Source organism: Pseudophryne corroboree, chromosome 3, assembly GCF_028390025.1.
Source record: "Pseudophryne corroboree isolate aPseCor3 chromosome 3, aPseCor3.hap2, whole genome shotgun sequence".
Classification (NCBI taxonomy): Eukaryota; Metazoa; Chordata; class Amphibia; order Anura; family Myobatrachidae; genus Pseudophryne; species Pseudophryne corroboree.
In genome coordinates, this window is record NC_086446.1 from 112,612,034 (window position 1) to 112,622,877 (window position 10,844).

General features: G+C 41.2%; 43 non-coding genes and 5 pseudogenes across 43 annotated transcripts; all 48 read left to right on the plus strand.

The window, feature by feature from the left end:
* Nucleotides 1-35: 35 nt before the first annotated feature.
* LOC134892491 (5S ribosomal RNA) lies at nt 36-154 on the plus strand (annotated as a pseudogene).
* Nucleotides 155-261: 107 nt separating this feature from the next.
* LOC135064671 (5S ribosomal RNA) lies at nt 262-380 on the plus strand. Its single transcript, XR_010250973.1, has one exon. It is a non-coding gene; the product is annotated as a 5S ribosomal RNA (ribosomal RNA).
* A 107-nt stretch (nt 381-487) lies between these two features.
* LOC135061087 (5S ribosomal RNA) lies at nt 488-606 on the plus strand. The gene has a single exon (XR_010247479.1). It is a non-coding gene; the product is annotated as a 5S ribosomal RNA (ribosomal RNA).
* Nucleotides 607-713: 107 nt separating this feature from the next.
* Nucleotides 714-832, plus strand: LOC135069360 (5S ribosomal RNA). The gene has a single exon (XR_010255543.1). It is a non-coding gene; the product is annotated as a 5S ribosomal RNA (ribosomal RNA).
* A 107-nt stretch (nt 833-939) lies between these two features.
* On the plus strand, nt 940-1,058 carry LOC135058884 (5S ribosomal RNA). Its single transcript, XR_010245308.1, has one exon. It is a non-coding gene; the product is annotated as a 5S ribosomal RNA (ribosomal RNA).
* Nucleotides 1,059-1,165: 107 nt separating this feature from the next.
* Nucleotides 1,166-1,284, plus strand: LOC135065299 (5S ribosomal RNA). The gene has a single exon (XR_010251581.1). It is a non-coding gene; the product is annotated as a 5S ribosomal RNA (ribosomal RNA).
* A 107-nt stretch (nt 1,285-1,391) lies between these two features.
* LOC135064456 (5S ribosomal RNA) lies at nt 1,392-1,510 on the plus strand. The gene has a single exon (XR_010250763.1). It is a non-coding gene; the product is annotated as a 5S ribosomal RNA (ribosomal RNA).
* A 107-nt stretch (nt 1,511-1,617) lies between these two features.
* LOC134886608 (5S ribosomal RNA) lies at nt 1,618-1,736 on the plus strand. The gene has a single exon (XR_010170689.1). It is a non-coding gene; the product is annotated as a 5S ribosomal RNA (ribosomal RNA).
* A 107-nt stretch (nt 1,737-1,843) lies between these two features.
* LOC134894516 (5S ribosomal RNA) lies at nt 1,844-1,962 on the plus strand (annotated as a pseudogene).
* Nucleotides 1,963-2,069: 107 nt separating this feature from the next.
* LOC135068619 (5S ribosomal RNA) lies at nt 2,070-2,188 on the plus strand. Its single transcript, XR_010254813.1, has one exon. It is a non-coding gene; the product is annotated as a 5S ribosomal RNA (ribosomal RNA).
* A 108-nt stretch (nt 2,189-2,296) lies between these two features.
* On the plus strand, nt 2,297-2,415 carry LOC135058972 (5S ribosomal RNA). The gene has a single exon (XR_010245393.1). It is a non-coding gene; the product is annotated as a 5S ribosomal RNA (ribosomal RNA).
* Nucleotides 2,416-2,522: 107 nt separating this feature from the next.
* On the plus strand, nt 2,523-2,641 carry LOC135063666 (5S ribosomal RNA). The gene has a single exon (XR_010249991.1). It is a non-coding gene; the product is annotated as a 5S ribosomal RNA (ribosomal RNA).
* Nucleotides 2,642-2,748: 107 nt separating this feature from the next.
* LOC135066342 (5S ribosomal RNA) lies at nt 2,749-2,867 on the plus strand. The gene has a single exon (XR_010252592.1). It is a non-coding gene; the product is annotated as a 5S ribosomal RNA (ribosomal RNA).
* A 108-nt stretch (nt 2,868-2,975) lies between these two features.
* Nucleotides 2,976-3,094, plus strand: LOC135063779 (5S ribosomal RNA). The gene has a single exon (XR_010250102.1). It is a non-coding gene; the product is annotated as a 5S ribosomal RNA (ribosomal RNA).
* A 107-nt stretch (nt 3,095-3,201) lies between these two features.
* LOC134901487 (5S ribosomal RNA) lies at nt 3,202-3,320 on the plus strand. The gene has a single exon (XR_010174977.1). It is a non-coding gene; the product is annotated as a 5S ribosomal RNA (ribosomal RNA).
* A 107-nt stretch (nt 3,321-3,427) lies between these two features.
* LOC135064467 (5S ribosomal RNA) lies at nt 3,428-3,546 on the plus strand. Its single transcript, XR_010250775.1, has one exon. It is a non-coding gene; the product is annotated as a 5S ribosomal RNA (ribosomal RNA).
* A 107-nt stretch (nt 3,547-3,653) lies between these two features.
* Nucleotides 3,654-3,772, plus strand: LOC135064479 (5S ribosomal RNA). The gene has a single exon (XR_010250789.1). It is a non-coding gene; the product is annotated as a 5S ribosomal RNA (ribosomal RNA).
* Nucleotides 3,773-3,879: 107 nt separating this feature from the next.
* On the plus strand, nt 3,880-3,998 carry LOC135062410 (5S ribosomal RNA). Its single transcript, XR_010248760.1, has one exon. It is a non-coding gene; the product is annotated as a 5S ribosomal RNA (ribosomal RNA).
* A 107-nt stretch (nt 3,999-4,105) lies between these two features.
* On the plus strand, nt 4,106-4,224 carry LOC135063211 (5S ribosomal RNA). Its single transcript, XR_010249547.1, has one exon. It is a non-coding gene; the product is annotated as a 5S ribosomal RNA (ribosomal RNA).
* A 107-nt stretch (nt 4,225-4,331) lies between these two features.
* Nucleotides 4,332-4,450, plus strand: LOC135062965 (5S ribosomal RNA). The gene has a single exon (XR_010249306.1). It is a non-coding gene; the product is annotated as a 5S ribosomal RNA (ribosomal RNA).
* Nucleotides 4,451-4,557: 107 nt separating this feature from the next.
* LOC135066601 (5S ribosomal RNA) lies at nt 4,558-4,676 on the plus strand. The gene has a single exon (XR_010252844.1). It is a non-coding gene; the product is annotated as a 5S ribosomal RNA (ribosomal RNA).
* Nucleotides 4,677-4,783: 107 nt separating this feature from the next.
* On the plus strand, nt 4,784-4,902 carry LOC135064490 (5S ribosomal RNA). Its single transcript, XR_010250800.1, has one exon. It is a non-coding gene; the product is annotated as a 5S ribosomal RNA (ribosomal RNA).
* Nucleotides 4,903-5,009: 107 nt separating this feature from the next.
* Nucleotides 5,010-5,128, plus strand: LOC135061226 (5S ribosomal RNA). The gene has a single exon (XR_010247614.1). It is a non-coding gene; the product is annotated as a 5S ribosomal RNA (ribosomal RNA).
* Nucleotides 5,129-5,235: 107 nt separating this feature from the next.
* Nucleotides 5,236-5,354, plus strand: LOC135061436 (5S ribosomal RNA). Its single transcript, XR_010247817.1, has one exon. It is a non-coding gene; the product is annotated as a 5S ribosomal RNA (ribosomal RNA).
* Nucleotides 5,355-5,461: 107 nt separating this feature from the next.
* LOC135058885 (5S ribosomal RNA) lies at nt 5,462-5,580 on the plus strand. The gene has a single exon (XR_010245309.1). It is a non-coding gene; the product is annotated as a 5S ribosomal RNA (ribosomal RNA).
* Nucleotides 5,581-5,687: 107 nt separating this feature from the next.
* LOC135064501 (5S ribosomal RNA) lies at nt 5,688-5,806 on the plus strand. The gene has a single exon (XR_010250811.1). It is a non-coding gene; the product is annotated as a 5S ribosomal RNA (ribosomal RNA).
* Nucleotides 5,807-5,913: 107 nt separating this feature from the next.
* LOC135058886 (5S ribosomal RNA) lies at nt 5,914-6,032 on the plus strand. Its single transcript, XR_010245310.1, has one exon. It is a non-coding gene; the product is annotated as a 5S ribosomal RNA (ribosomal RNA).
* A 107-nt stretch (nt 6,033-6,139) lies between these two features.
* Nucleotides 6,140-6,258, plus strand: LOC134902006 (5S ribosomal RNA). The gene has a single exon (XR_010175482.1). It is a non-coding gene; the product is annotated as a 5S ribosomal RNA (ribosomal RNA).
* A 107-nt stretch (nt 6,259-6,365) lies between these two features.
* On the plus strand, nt 6,366-6,484 carry LOC134893658 (5S ribosomal RNA; annotated as a pseudogene).
* A 107-nt stretch (nt 6,485-6,591) lies between these two features.
* LOC134887880 (5S ribosomal RNA) lies at nt 6,592-6,710 on the plus strand (annotated as a pseudogene).
* Nucleotides 6,711-6,817: 107 nt separating this feature from the next.
* Nucleotides 6,818-6,936, plus strand: LOC135069362 (5S ribosomal RNA). Its single transcript, XR_010255545.1, has one exon. It is a non-coding gene; the product is annotated as a 5S ribosomal RNA (ribosomal RNA).
* A 107-nt stretch (nt 6,937-7,043) lies between these two features.
* On the plus strand, nt 7,044-7,162 carry LOC135058887 (5S ribosomal RNA). The gene has a single exon (XR_010245311.1). It is a non-coding gene; the product is annotated as a 5S ribosomal RNA (ribosomal RNA).
* Nucleotides 7,163-7,269: 107 nt separating this feature from the next.
* LOC135068972 (5S ribosomal RNA) lies at nt 7,270-7,388 on the plus strand. Its single transcript, XR_010255163.1, has one exon. It is a non-coding gene; the product is annotated as a 5S ribosomal RNA (ribosomal RNA).
* Nucleotides 7,389-7,495: 107 nt separating this feature from the next.
* LOC135069363 (5S ribosomal RNA) lies at nt 7,496-7,614 on the plus strand. Its single transcript, XR_010255546.1, has one exon. It is a non-coding gene; the product is annotated as a 5S ribosomal RNA (ribosomal RNA).
* A 107-nt stretch (nt 7,615-7,721) lies between these two features.
* Nucleotides 7,722-7,840, plus strand: LOC135058974 (5S ribosomal RNA). The gene has a single exon (XR_010245395.1). It is a non-coding gene; the product is annotated as a 5S ribosomal RNA (ribosomal RNA).
* Nucleotides 7,841-7,947: 107 nt separating this feature from the next.
* Nucleotides 7,948-8,066, plus strand: LOC134886609 (5S ribosomal RNA). The gene has a single exon (XR_010170690.1). It is a non-coding gene; the product is annotated as a 5S ribosomal RNA (ribosomal RNA).
* Nucleotides 8,067-8,173: 107 nt separating this feature from the next.
* On the plus strand, nt 8,174-8,292 carry LOC134894517 (5S ribosomal RNA; annotated as a pseudogene).
* A 107-nt stretch (nt 8,293-8,399) lies between these two features.
* LOC135068620 (5S ribosomal RNA) lies at nt 8,400-8,518 on the plus strand. The gene has a single exon (XR_010254815.1). It is a non-coding gene; the product is annotated as a 5S ribosomal RNA (ribosomal RNA).
* A 108-nt stretch (nt 8,519-8,626) lies between these two features.
* LOC135064512 (5S ribosomal RNA) lies at nt 8,627-8,745 on the plus strand. The gene has a single exon (XR_010250822.1). It is a non-coding gene; the product is annotated as a 5S ribosomal RNA (ribosomal RNA).
* A 107-nt stretch (nt 8,746-8,852) lies between these two features.
* On the plus strand, nt 8,853-8,971 carry LOC135063896 (5S ribosomal RNA). The gene has a single exon (XR_010250217.1). It is a non-coding gene; the product is annotated as a 5S ribosomal RNA (ribosomal RNA).
* A 107-nt stretch (nt 8,972-9,078) lies between these two features.
* Nucleotides 9,079-9,197, plus strand: LOC135066344 (5S ribosomal RNA). Its single transcript, XR_010252593.1, has one exon. It is a non-coding gene; the product is annotated as a 5S ribosomal RNA (ribosomal RNA).
* A 108-nt stretch (nt 9,198-9,305) lies between these two features.
* Nucleotides 9,306-9,424, plus strand: LOC135064011 (5S ribosomal RNA). The gene has a single exon (XR_010250328.1). It is a non-coding gene; the product is annotated as a 5S ribosomal RNA (ribosomal RNA).
* A 107-nt stretch (nt 9,425-9,531) lies between these two features.
* On the plus strand, nt 9,532-9,650 carry LOC135064130 (5S ribosomal RNA). Its single transcript, XR_010250442.1, has one exon. It is a non-coding gene; the product is annotated as a 5S ribosomal RNA (ribosomal RNA).
* A 107-nt stretch (nt 9,651-9,757) lies between these two features.
* Nucleotides 9,758-9,876, plus strand: LOC135064525 (5S ribosomal RNA). Its single transcript, XR_010250833.1, has one exon. It is a non-coding gene; the product is annotated as a 5S ribosomal RNA (ribosomal RNA).
* Nucleotides 9,877-9,983: 107 nt separating this feature from the next.
* On the plus strand, nt 9,984-10,102 carry LOC135064536 (5S ribosomal RNA). Its single transcript, XR_010250844.1, has one exon. It is a non-coding gene; the product is annotated as a 5S ribosomal RNA (ribosomal RNA).
* Nucleotides 10,103-10,209: 107 nt separating this feature from the next.
* Nucleotides 10,210-10,328, plus strand: LOC135062411 (5S ribosomal RNA). The gene has a single exon (XR_010248761.1). It is a non-coding gene; the product is annotated as a 5S ribosomal RNA (ribosomal RNA).
* Nucleotides 10,329-10,435: 107 nt separating this feature from the next.
* Nucleotides 10,436-10,554, plus strand: LOC134901182 (5S ribosomal RNA). Its single transcript, XR_010174674.1, has one exon. It is a non-coding gene; the product is annotated as a 5S ribosomal RNA (ribosomal RNA).
* A 107-nt stretch (nt 10,555-10,661) lies between these two features.
* LOC134901784 (5S ribosomal RNA) lies at nt 10,662-10,780 on the plus strand. Its single transcript, XR_010175264.1, has one exon. It is a non-coding gene; the product is annotated as a 5S ribosomal RNA (ribosomal RNA).
* The last annotated feature ends 64 nt before the right edge of the window (nt 10,781-10,844 follow it).

Here is a 10,844-nt window from a genome sequence, read left to right on the forward strand (position 1 = left end):
GAAGTAGAAAAGTTCTAACAGAAACCGTAAAACTCATCTACAGCCACACCACACTGGATACGCCCAATCTCATCTGATCTTGGAAGCTAAGCAGTGTTGGGGCTGGTTAGGACTTGGATGGGAGACCACATGGGAATACAAGGTGCTGTAGATAATTTTATACTGCCAACACAGTTCTGTTGATGCATTCCATTTTCAAACGTATTCATTTATGAACCAGTAGTTAGAAGTAGAAAAGTTCTAACAGAAACTACAAAGCTCATCTACATCCACACCACACTGGATACGCCCAATCTCATCTGATCTTGGAAGCTAAGCAGTGTTGGGCCTGGTTAGTACTTGGATGGGAGACCACCTGGGAATACAAGGTGCTGTAGATATTTTTATACTACCAACACCGTTCTGTTGATGCATTCCATTTTCAAAAGTATTCATTTATGAACCAGTAGTTAGAAGTAGAAAAGTTCTAACAGAAACTATAAAGCTCATCTACAGCCACACCACACTGGATACGCCCAATCTCATCTGATCTTGGAAGCGAAGCAGTGTTGGGCCTGATTAGTACTTGGATGGGAGACCACCTGGGAATACAAGGTGCTGTAGATATTTTTATACTACCAACACCGTTCTGTTGATGCATTCCATTTTCAAAAGTATTCATTTATGAACCAGTAGTTAGAAGTAGAAAAGTTCTAACAGAAACCATAAAGCTCATCTACAGACACACCACACTGGATACGCCCAATCTCATCTGATCTTGGAAGCGAAGCAGTGTTGGGCCTGGTTAGTACTTGGATGGGAGACCACCTGGGAATACAAGGTGCTGTAGATATTTTTATACTACCAACACCGTTCTGTTGATGCATTCCATTTTCAAAAGTATTCAATTATGAACCAGTAGTTAGAAGTAGAAAAGTTCTAACAGAAACCAAAAAGCTCATCTACAGCCACACCACACTGGATACGCCCAATCTCATCTGATCTTGGAAGCGAAGCAGTGTTGGGCCTGGTTAGTACTTGGATGGGAGACCACCTGGGAATACAAGGTGCTGTAGATATTTTTATACTACCAACACCGTTCTGTTGATGCATTCCATTTTCAAAAGTATTCATTTATGAACCAGTAGTTAGAAGTAGAAAAGTTCTAACAGAAACCATAAAACTCATCTACAGCCACACCACACTGGATACGCCCTATCTCATTTGATCTTGGAAGCTAAGCAGTGTTGGGCCTGGTTAGTACTTGGATGGGAGACCACCTGGGAATACAAGGTGCTGTAGATAATTTTATACTGCCAACACCGTTCTGTTGATGCATTCCATTTTAAAACGTATTCATTTATGAACCAGTAGTTAGAAGTAGAAAAGTTCTAACAGAAACTACAAAGTTCATCTACAGCCACACCACACTGGATACGCCCAATCTCATCTGATCTTGGAAGCTAAGCAGTGTTGGGCCTGGTTAGTACTTGGATGGGAGACCACCTGGGAATACAAGGTGCTGTAGATAATTTTATACTGCCAACACCGTTCTGTTGATGCATTCCATTTTAAAACGTATTCATTTATAAACCAGTAGTTAGAAGTAGAAAAGTACTAACAGAAACCAGAAAGTTCATCTACAGCAACACCACACTGGATACGCCCAATCTCCTCTGATCTTGGAAGCTAAGCAGTGTTGGGCCTGGTTAGTACTTGGATGGGAGACCACCTGGGAATACAAGGTGCTGTATATATTTTTATACTGCCAACACCGTTCTGTTGATGCATTCCATTTTCAAACATATTAATTTATGAACCAGTAGTTAGAAGTAGAAAAGTTCTAACAGAAACCACAAAGCTCATCGACAGCCACACCACACTAGATACGCCCAATCTCATCTGATCTTGGAAGCTAAGCAGTGTTGGGCCTGCTTAGTACTTGGATGGTTGCCCACCTGTGAATACAAGGTGCTGTAGATATTTTTATACTGCCAACACCGTTCTGTTGATGCATTCAATTTTCAAATGTATTCATTTATGAACCAGTAGTTAGAAGTAGAAAAGTTCAAACAGAAACCACAAAGCTCATCTACAGTCACACCACACTGGATACGCCCAATCTCATCTGATCTTGGAAGCTAAGCAGTGTTGGGCCTGGTTAGTACTTGTATGGGAGACCACCTGGGAATACAAGGTGCTGTAGACATTTTTTATACTGCCAACACCGTTCTGTTGATGCATTCCATTTTCAAACGTATTCATTTATGAACCAGTAGTTAGAAGTAGAAAAGTTCTAACAGAAACCACAAAGCTCATCTACAGCCACACCACACTGGATATGCCCAATCTCATCTGATCTTGGAAGCTAAGCAGTGTTGGGCCTGGTTAGTACTTGGATGGGAGACCACCTGGGAATACAAGGTGCTGTAGATATTTTTAAACTACCAACACCGTTCTGTTGATGCATTCCATTTTCAAACGTATTCATTTATGAACCAGTAGTTAGAAGTAGAAAAGTTCTAACAGAAACCATAAAGCTCATCTACAGCCACACCACACTGGATACACCCAATCTCATCTGATCTTGGAAGCTAAGCAGTGTTGGGCCTGGTTAGTACTTGGATGGGAGACCACCTGGGAATACAAGGTGCTGTAGATATTTTTATACTGCCAACACCGTTGTGTTGATGCATTCCATTTTCAAACGTATTCATTTATGAACCAGTAGTTAGAAGTAGAAAAGTTCTAACAGAAACCATACAGCTCATCTACAGCCACACCACACTGGATACGCCCAATCTCATCTGATCTTGGAAGCTAAGCAGTGTTGGGCCTGGTTAGTACTTGTATGGGAGACCACCTGGGAATACAAGGTGCTGTAGACATTTTTTATACTGCCAACACCGTTCTGTTGATGCATTCCATTTTCAAACGTATTCATTTATGAACCAGTAGTTAGAAGTAGAAAAGTTCTTACAGAAACCACAAAGCTCATCTACAGCCACACCACACTGGATACACCCAATCTCATCTGATCTTGGAAGCTAAGCAGTGTTGGGCCTGGTTAGTACTTGGATGGGAGACCACCTGGGAATACAAGGTGCTGTAGATATTTTTATACTACCAACACCGTTCTGTTGATGCATTCCATTTTCAAACGTATTCATTTATGAACCAGTAGTTAGAAGTAGAAAAGTTCTAACAGAAACCATAAAGCTCATCTACAGCCACATCACACTGGATACACCCAATCTCATCTGATCTTGGAAGCTAAGCAGTGTTGGGCCTGGTTAGTACTTGGATGGGAGACCACCTGGGAATACAAGGTGCTGTAGATATTTTTATACTGCCAACACCGTTGTGTTGATGCATTCCATTTTCAAACGTATTCATTTTTGAACCAGTAGTTAGAAGTAGAAAAGTTCTAACAGAAACCATAAAGCTCATCTACAGCCACACCACACTGGATACGCCCAATCTCATCTGATCTTGGAAGCTAAGCAGTGTTGGGCCTGGTTAGTACTTGGATGGGAGACCACCTGGGAATACAAGGTGCTGTAGATATTTTTATACTACCAACACCGTTCTGTTGATGCATTCCATTTTCAAACGTATTCATTTATGAACCAGTAGTTAGAAGTAGAAAAGTTCTAACAGAAACCGTAAAGCTCATCTACAGCCACACCACACTGGATACGCCCAATCTCATCTGATCTTGGAAGCTAAGCAGTGTTGGGCCTGGTTAGTACTTGGATGGGAGACCACCTGGGAATACAAGGTGCTGTAGATATTTTTATACTACCAACACCGTTCTGTTGATGCATTCCATTTTCAAAAGTATTCATTTATGAACCAGTAGATAGAAGTAGAAAAGTTCTAACAGAAACCATAAAGCTCATATACAGCCACACCACACTGGATACGCCCAATCTCATCTGATCTTGGAAGCTAAGCAGTGTTGGGCCTGGTTAGTACTTGGATGGGAGACCACCTGGGAATACAAGGTGCTGTAGATATTTTTATACTACCAACACCGTTCTGTTGATGCATTCCATTTTCAAACATATTCATTTATGAACCAGTAGTTAGAAGTAGAAAAGTTCTAACAGAAACCATAAAGCTCATCTACAGCCACACCACATTGGATACACCCAATCTCATCTGATCTTGGAAGCTAAGCAGTGTTGGGCCTGGTTAGTACTTGGATGGTAGACCACCTGAGAATACAAGGTGCTGTAGATATTTTTATACTGCCAACACCGTTCTGTTGATGCATTCCATTTTCAAACGTATTCATTTATGAACCAGTAGTTAGAAGTAGAAAAGTTCTAACAGAAACCATAAAGCTCATCTATAGCCACACCACACTGGATATGCCCAATCTCATCTGATCTTGGAAGCTAAGCAGTGTTGGGCCTGGTTAGTACTTGGATGGGAGACCACCTGGGAATACAAGGTGCTGTAGATATTTTTATACTACCAACACCGTTCTGTTGATGCATTCCATTTTCAAACGTATTCATTTATGAACCAGTAGTTAGAAGTAGAAAAGTTCTAACAGAAACCACAAAGCTCATCTACAGCCACACCACACTGGATACGCCCAATCTCATCTGATCTTGGAAGCTAAGCAGTGTTGGGCCTGGTAAGTACTTGGATGGGAGACCACCTGGAAATACAAGGTGCTGTAGATATTTTTATACTGCCAACACCGTTCTGTTGATGCATTCAATTTTCAAATGTATTCATTTATGAACCAGTAGTTAGAAGTAGAAAAGTTCAAACAGAAACCACAAAGCTCATCTACAGCCACACCACACTGGATACGCCCAATCTCATCTGATCTTGGAAGCTAAGCAGTGTTGGGCCTGGTTAGTACTTGGATGGGAGACCACCTGGGAATACAAGGTGCTGTAGATATTTTTATACTGCCAACACCGTTCTGTTGTTGCATTCCATTTTCAAACGTATTCATTTATGAACCAGTAGTTAGAAGTAGAAAAGTTCAAACAGAAACCACAAAGCTCATCTACAGCCACACCACACTGGATACGCCCAATCTCTTCTGATCTTGGAAGCTAAGCAGTGTTGGGCCTGGTTAGTACTTGGATGGGAGACCACCTGGGAATACAAGGTGCTGTAGATATTTTTATACTACCAACACCGTTCTGTTGATGCATTCCATTTTCAAACGTATTCATTTATGAACCAGTAGTTAGAAGTAGAAAAGTTCTAACAGACACTATAAAACTCATCTTCAGCCACACCACATTGGATACACCCAATCTCATCTGATCTTGGAAGCTAAGCAGTGTTGGGCCTGGTTAGTACTTGGATGGGAGACCACCTGGGAATACAAGGTGCTGTAGATATTTTTATACTGCCAACACCGTTCTGTTGATGCATTCCATTTTCAAACGTATTCATTTATGAACCAGTAGTTAGAAGTAGAAAAGTTCTAACAGAAACCATAAAGCTCATCTACAGCCACACCACACTGGATACGCCCAATCTCATCTGATCTTGGAAGCGAAGCAGTGTTGGGCCTGGTTAGTACTTGGATGGGAGACCACCTGGGAATACAAGGTGCTGTAGATATTTTTATACTACCAACACCGTTCTGTTGATGCATTCCATTTTCAAAAGTATTCATTTATGAACCAGTAGTTAGAAGTAGAAAAGTTCTAACAGAAACCATAAAGCTCATCTACAGCCACACCACACTGGATACGCCCAATCTCATCTGATCTTGGAAGCTAAGCAGTGTTGGGCCTGGTTAGTACTTGGATGGGAGACCACCTGGGAATACAAGGTGCTGTAGATATTTTTATACTACCAACACCGTTCTGTTGATGCATTCCATTTTCAAAAGTATTCATTTATGAACCAGTAGTTAGAAGTAGAAAAGTTCTAACAGAAACCATAAAGCTCATCTACAGCCACACCACACTGGATACGCCCAATCTCATCTGATCTTGGAAGCGAAGCAGTGTTGGGCCTGGTTAGTACTTGGATGGGAGACCACCTGGGAATACAAGGTGCTGTAGATATTTTTATACTACCAACACCGTTCTGTTGATGCATTCCATTTTAAAACGTATTCATTTATGAACCAGTAGTTAGAAGTAGAAAAGTTCTAACAGAAACTACAAGGTTCATCTACAGCCACACCACACTGGATACGCCCAATCTCATCTGATCTTGGAAGCTAAACAGTGTTGGGCCTGGTTAGTACTTGGATGGGAGACCACCTGGGAATACAAGGTGCTGTAGATAATTTTATACTGCCAACACCGTTCTGTTGATGCATTCCATTTTAAAACGTATTCATTTATAAACCAGTAGTTAGAAGTAGAAAAGTACTAACAGAAACCAGAAAGTTCATCTACAGCAACACCACACTGGATATGCCCAATCTCCTCTGATCTTGGAAGCTAAGCAGTGTTGGGCCTGGTTATTACTTGGATGGGAGACCACCTGGGAATACAAGGTGCTGTATATATTTTTATACTGATAACACCGTTCTGTTGATGCATTCCATTTTCAAACGTATTCATTTATGAACCAGTAGTTAGAAGTAGAAAAGTTCTAACAGAAACCATAAAGCTCATCTACAGCCACATCACACTGGATACGCCCAATCTTATCTGATCTTGGAAGCGAAGCAGTGTTGGGCCTGATTAGTACTTGGATGGGAGACCACCTGGGAATACAAGGTGCTGTAGATATTTTTATACTACCAACACCGTTCTGTTGATGCATTCCATTTTCAAAAGTATTCATTTATGAACCAGTAGTTAGAAGTAGAAAAGTTCTAACAGAAACCATAAAGCTCATCTACAGACACACCACACTGGATACGCCCAATCTCATCTGATCTTGGAAGCGAAGCAGTGTTGGGCCTGGTTAGTACTTGGATGGGAGACCACCTGGGAATACAAGGTGCTGTAGATATTTTTATACTACCAACACCGTTCTGTTGATGCATTCCATTTTCAAAAGTATTCATTTATGAACCAGTAGTTAGAAGTTGAAAAGTTCTAACAGAAACCAAAAAGCTCATCTACAGCCACACCACACTGGATACGCCCAATCTCATCTGATCTTGGAAGCGAAGCAGTGTTGGGCCTGGTTAGTACTTGGATGGGAGACCACCTGGGAATACAAGGTGCTGTAGATATTTTTATACTACCAACACCGTTCTGTTGATGCATTCCATTTTCAAAAGTATTCATTTATGAACCAGTAGTTAGAAGTAGAAAAGTTCTAACAGAAACCATAAAACTCATCTACAGCCACACCACACTGGATACGCCCAATCTCCTCTGATCTTGGAAGCGAAGCAGTGTTGGGCCTGATTAGTACTTGGATGGGAGACCACCTGGGAATACAAGGTGCTGTAGATATTTTTATACTACCAACACCGTTCTGTTGATGCATTCCATTTTCAAAAGTATTCATTTATGAACCAGTAGTTAGAAGTAGAAAAGTTCTAACAGAAACCATAAAGCTCATCTACAGACACACCACACTGGATACGCCCAATCTCATCTGATCTTGGAAGCGAAGCAGTGTTGGGCCTGGTTAGTACTTGGATGGGAGACCACCTGGGAATACAAGGTGCTGTAGATAATTTTATACTGCCAACACCGTTCTGTTGATGCATTCCATTTTAAAACGTATTCATTTATGAACCAGTAGTTAGAAGTAGAAAAGTTCTAACAGAAACTACAAAGTTCATCTACAGCCACACCACACTGGATATGCCCAATCTCATCTGATCTTGGAAGCTAAGCAGTGTTGGGCCTGGTTAGTACTTGGATGGGAGACCACCTGGGAATACAAGGTGCTGTAGATAATTTTATACTGCCAACACCGTTCTGTTGATGCATTCCATTTTAAAACGTATTCATTTATAAACCAGTAGTTAGAAGTAGAAAAGTACTAACAGAAACCAGAAAGTTCATCTACAGCAACACCACACTGGATACGCCCAATCTCCTCTGATCTTGGAAGCTAAGCAGTGTTGGGCCTGGTTAGTACTTGGATGGGAGACCACCTGGGAATACAAGGTGCTGTATATATTTTTATACTGCCAACACCGTTCTGTTGATGCATTCCATTTTCAAACATATTAATTTATGAACCAGTAGTTAGAAGTAGAAAAGTTCTAACAGAAACCACAAAGCTCATCGACAGCCACACCACACTAGATACGCCCAATCTCATCTGATCTTGGAAGCTAAGCAGTGTTGGGCCTGCTTAGTACTTGGATGGTTGCCCACCTGTGAATACAAGGTGCTGTAGATATTTTTATACTGCCAACACCGTTCTGTTGATGCATTCAATTTTCAAATGTATTCATTTATGAACCAGTAGTTAGAAGTAGAAAAGTTCAAACAGAAACCACAAAGCTCATCTACAGTCACACCACACTGGATACGCCCAATCTCATCTGATCTTGGAAGCTAAGCAGTGTTGGGCCTGGTTAGTACTTGTATGGGAGACCACCTGGGAATACAAGGTGCTGTAGACATTTTTTATACTGCCAACACCGTTCTGTTGATGCATTCCATTTTCAAACGTATTCATTTATGAACCAGTAGTTAGAAGTAGAAAAGTTCTAACAGAAACCACAAAGCTCATCTACAGCCACACCACACTGGATACGCCCAATCTCATCTGATCTTGGAAGCTAAGCAGTGTTGGGCCTGGTTAGTACTTGGATGGGAGACCACCTGGGAATACAAGGTGCTGTAGATATTTTTAAACTACCAACACCGTTCTGTTGATGCATTCCATTTTCAAACGTATTCATTTATGAACCAGTAGTTAGAAGTAGAAAAGTTCTAACAGAAACCGTAAAGCTCATCTACAGCCACACCACACTGGATACACCCAATCTCATCTGATCTTGGAAGCTAAGCAGTGTTGGGCCTGGTTAGTACTTGGATGGGAGACCACCTGGGAATACAAGGTGCTGTAGATATTTTTATACTGCCAACACCGTTGTGTTGATGCATTCCATTTTCAAACGTATTCATTTATGAACCAGTAGTTAGAAGTAGAAAAGTTCTAACAGAAACTATACAGCTCATCTACAGCCACACCACACTGGATACGCCCAATCTCATCTGATCTTGGAAGCTAAGCAGTGTTGGGCCTGGTTAGTACTTGTATGGGAGACCACCTGGGAATACAAGGTGCTGTAGACATTTTTTATACTGCCAACACCGTTCTGTTGATGCATTCCATTTTCAAACGTATTCATTTATGAACCAGTAGTTAGAAGTAGAAAAGTTCTTACAGAAACCACAAAGCTCATCTACAGCCACACCACACTGGATACACCCAATCTCATCTGATCTTGGAAGCTAAGCAGTGTTGGGCCTGGTTAGTACTTGGATGGGAGACCACCTGGGAATACAAGGTGCTGTAGATATTTTTATACTACCAACACCGTTCTGTTGATGCATTCCATTTTCAAACGTATTCATTTATGAACCAGTAGTTAGAAGTAGAAAAGTTCTAACAAAAACCATAAAGCTCATCTACAGCCACACCACACTGGATACACCCAATCTCATCTGATCTTGGAAGCTAAGCAGTGTTGGGCCTGGTTAGTACTTGGATGGGAGACCACCTGGGAATACAAGGTGCTGTAGATATTTTTATACTGCCAACACCGTTGTGTTGATGCATTCCATTTTCAAACGTATTCATTTTTGAACCAGTAGTTAGAAGTAGAAAAGTTCTAACAGAAACCATAAAGCTCATCTACAGCCACACCACACTGGATACGCCCAATCTCATCTGATCTTGGAAGCTAAGCAGTGTTGGGCCTGGTTAGTACTTGGATGGGAGACCACCTGGGAATACAAGGTGCTGTAGATATTTTTATACTACCAACACCGTTCTGTTGATGCATTCCATTTTCAAACGTATTCATTTATGAACCAGTAGTTAGAAGTAGAAAAGTTCTAACAGAAACCGTAAAACTCATCTACAGCCACACCACACTGGATACGCCCAATCTCATCTGATCTTGGAAGCTAAGCAGTGTTGGGCCTGGTTAGTACTTGGATGGGAGACCACCTGGGAATACAAGGTGCTGTAGATATTTTTATACTACCAACACCGTTCTGTTGATGCATTCCATTTTCAAAAGTATTCATTTATGAACCAGTAGTTAGAAGTAGAAAAGTCCTAACAGAAACCATAAAGCTCATATACAGCCACACCACACTGGATACGCCCAATCTCATCTGATCTTGGAAGCTAAGCAGTGTTGGGCCTGGTTAGTACTTGGATGGGAGACCACCTGGGAATACAAGGTGCTGTAGATATTTTTATACTACCAACACCGTTCTGTTGATGCATTCCATTTTCAAACATATTCATTTATGAACCAGTAGTTAGAAGTAGAAAAGTTCTAACAGAAACCATAAAGCTCATCTACAGCCACACCACATTGGATACACCCAATCTCATCTGATCTTGGAAGCTAAGCAGTGTTGGGCCTGGTTAGTACTTGGATGGGAGACCACCTGAGAATACAAGGTGCTGTAGATATTTTTATACTGCCAACACCGTTCTGTTGATGCATTCCATTTTCAAACGTATTCATTTATGAACCAGTAGTTAGAAGTAGAAAAGTTCTAACAGAAACCATAAAGCTCATCTATAGCCACACCACACTGGATACGCCCAATCTCATCTGATCTTGGAAGCTAAGCAGTGTTGGGCCTGGTTAGTACTTGGATGGGAGACCACCTGGGAATACAAGGTGCTGTAGATATTTTTATACTACCAACACCGTTCTGTTGATGCATTCCATTTTCAAACGTATTCATTTATGAACC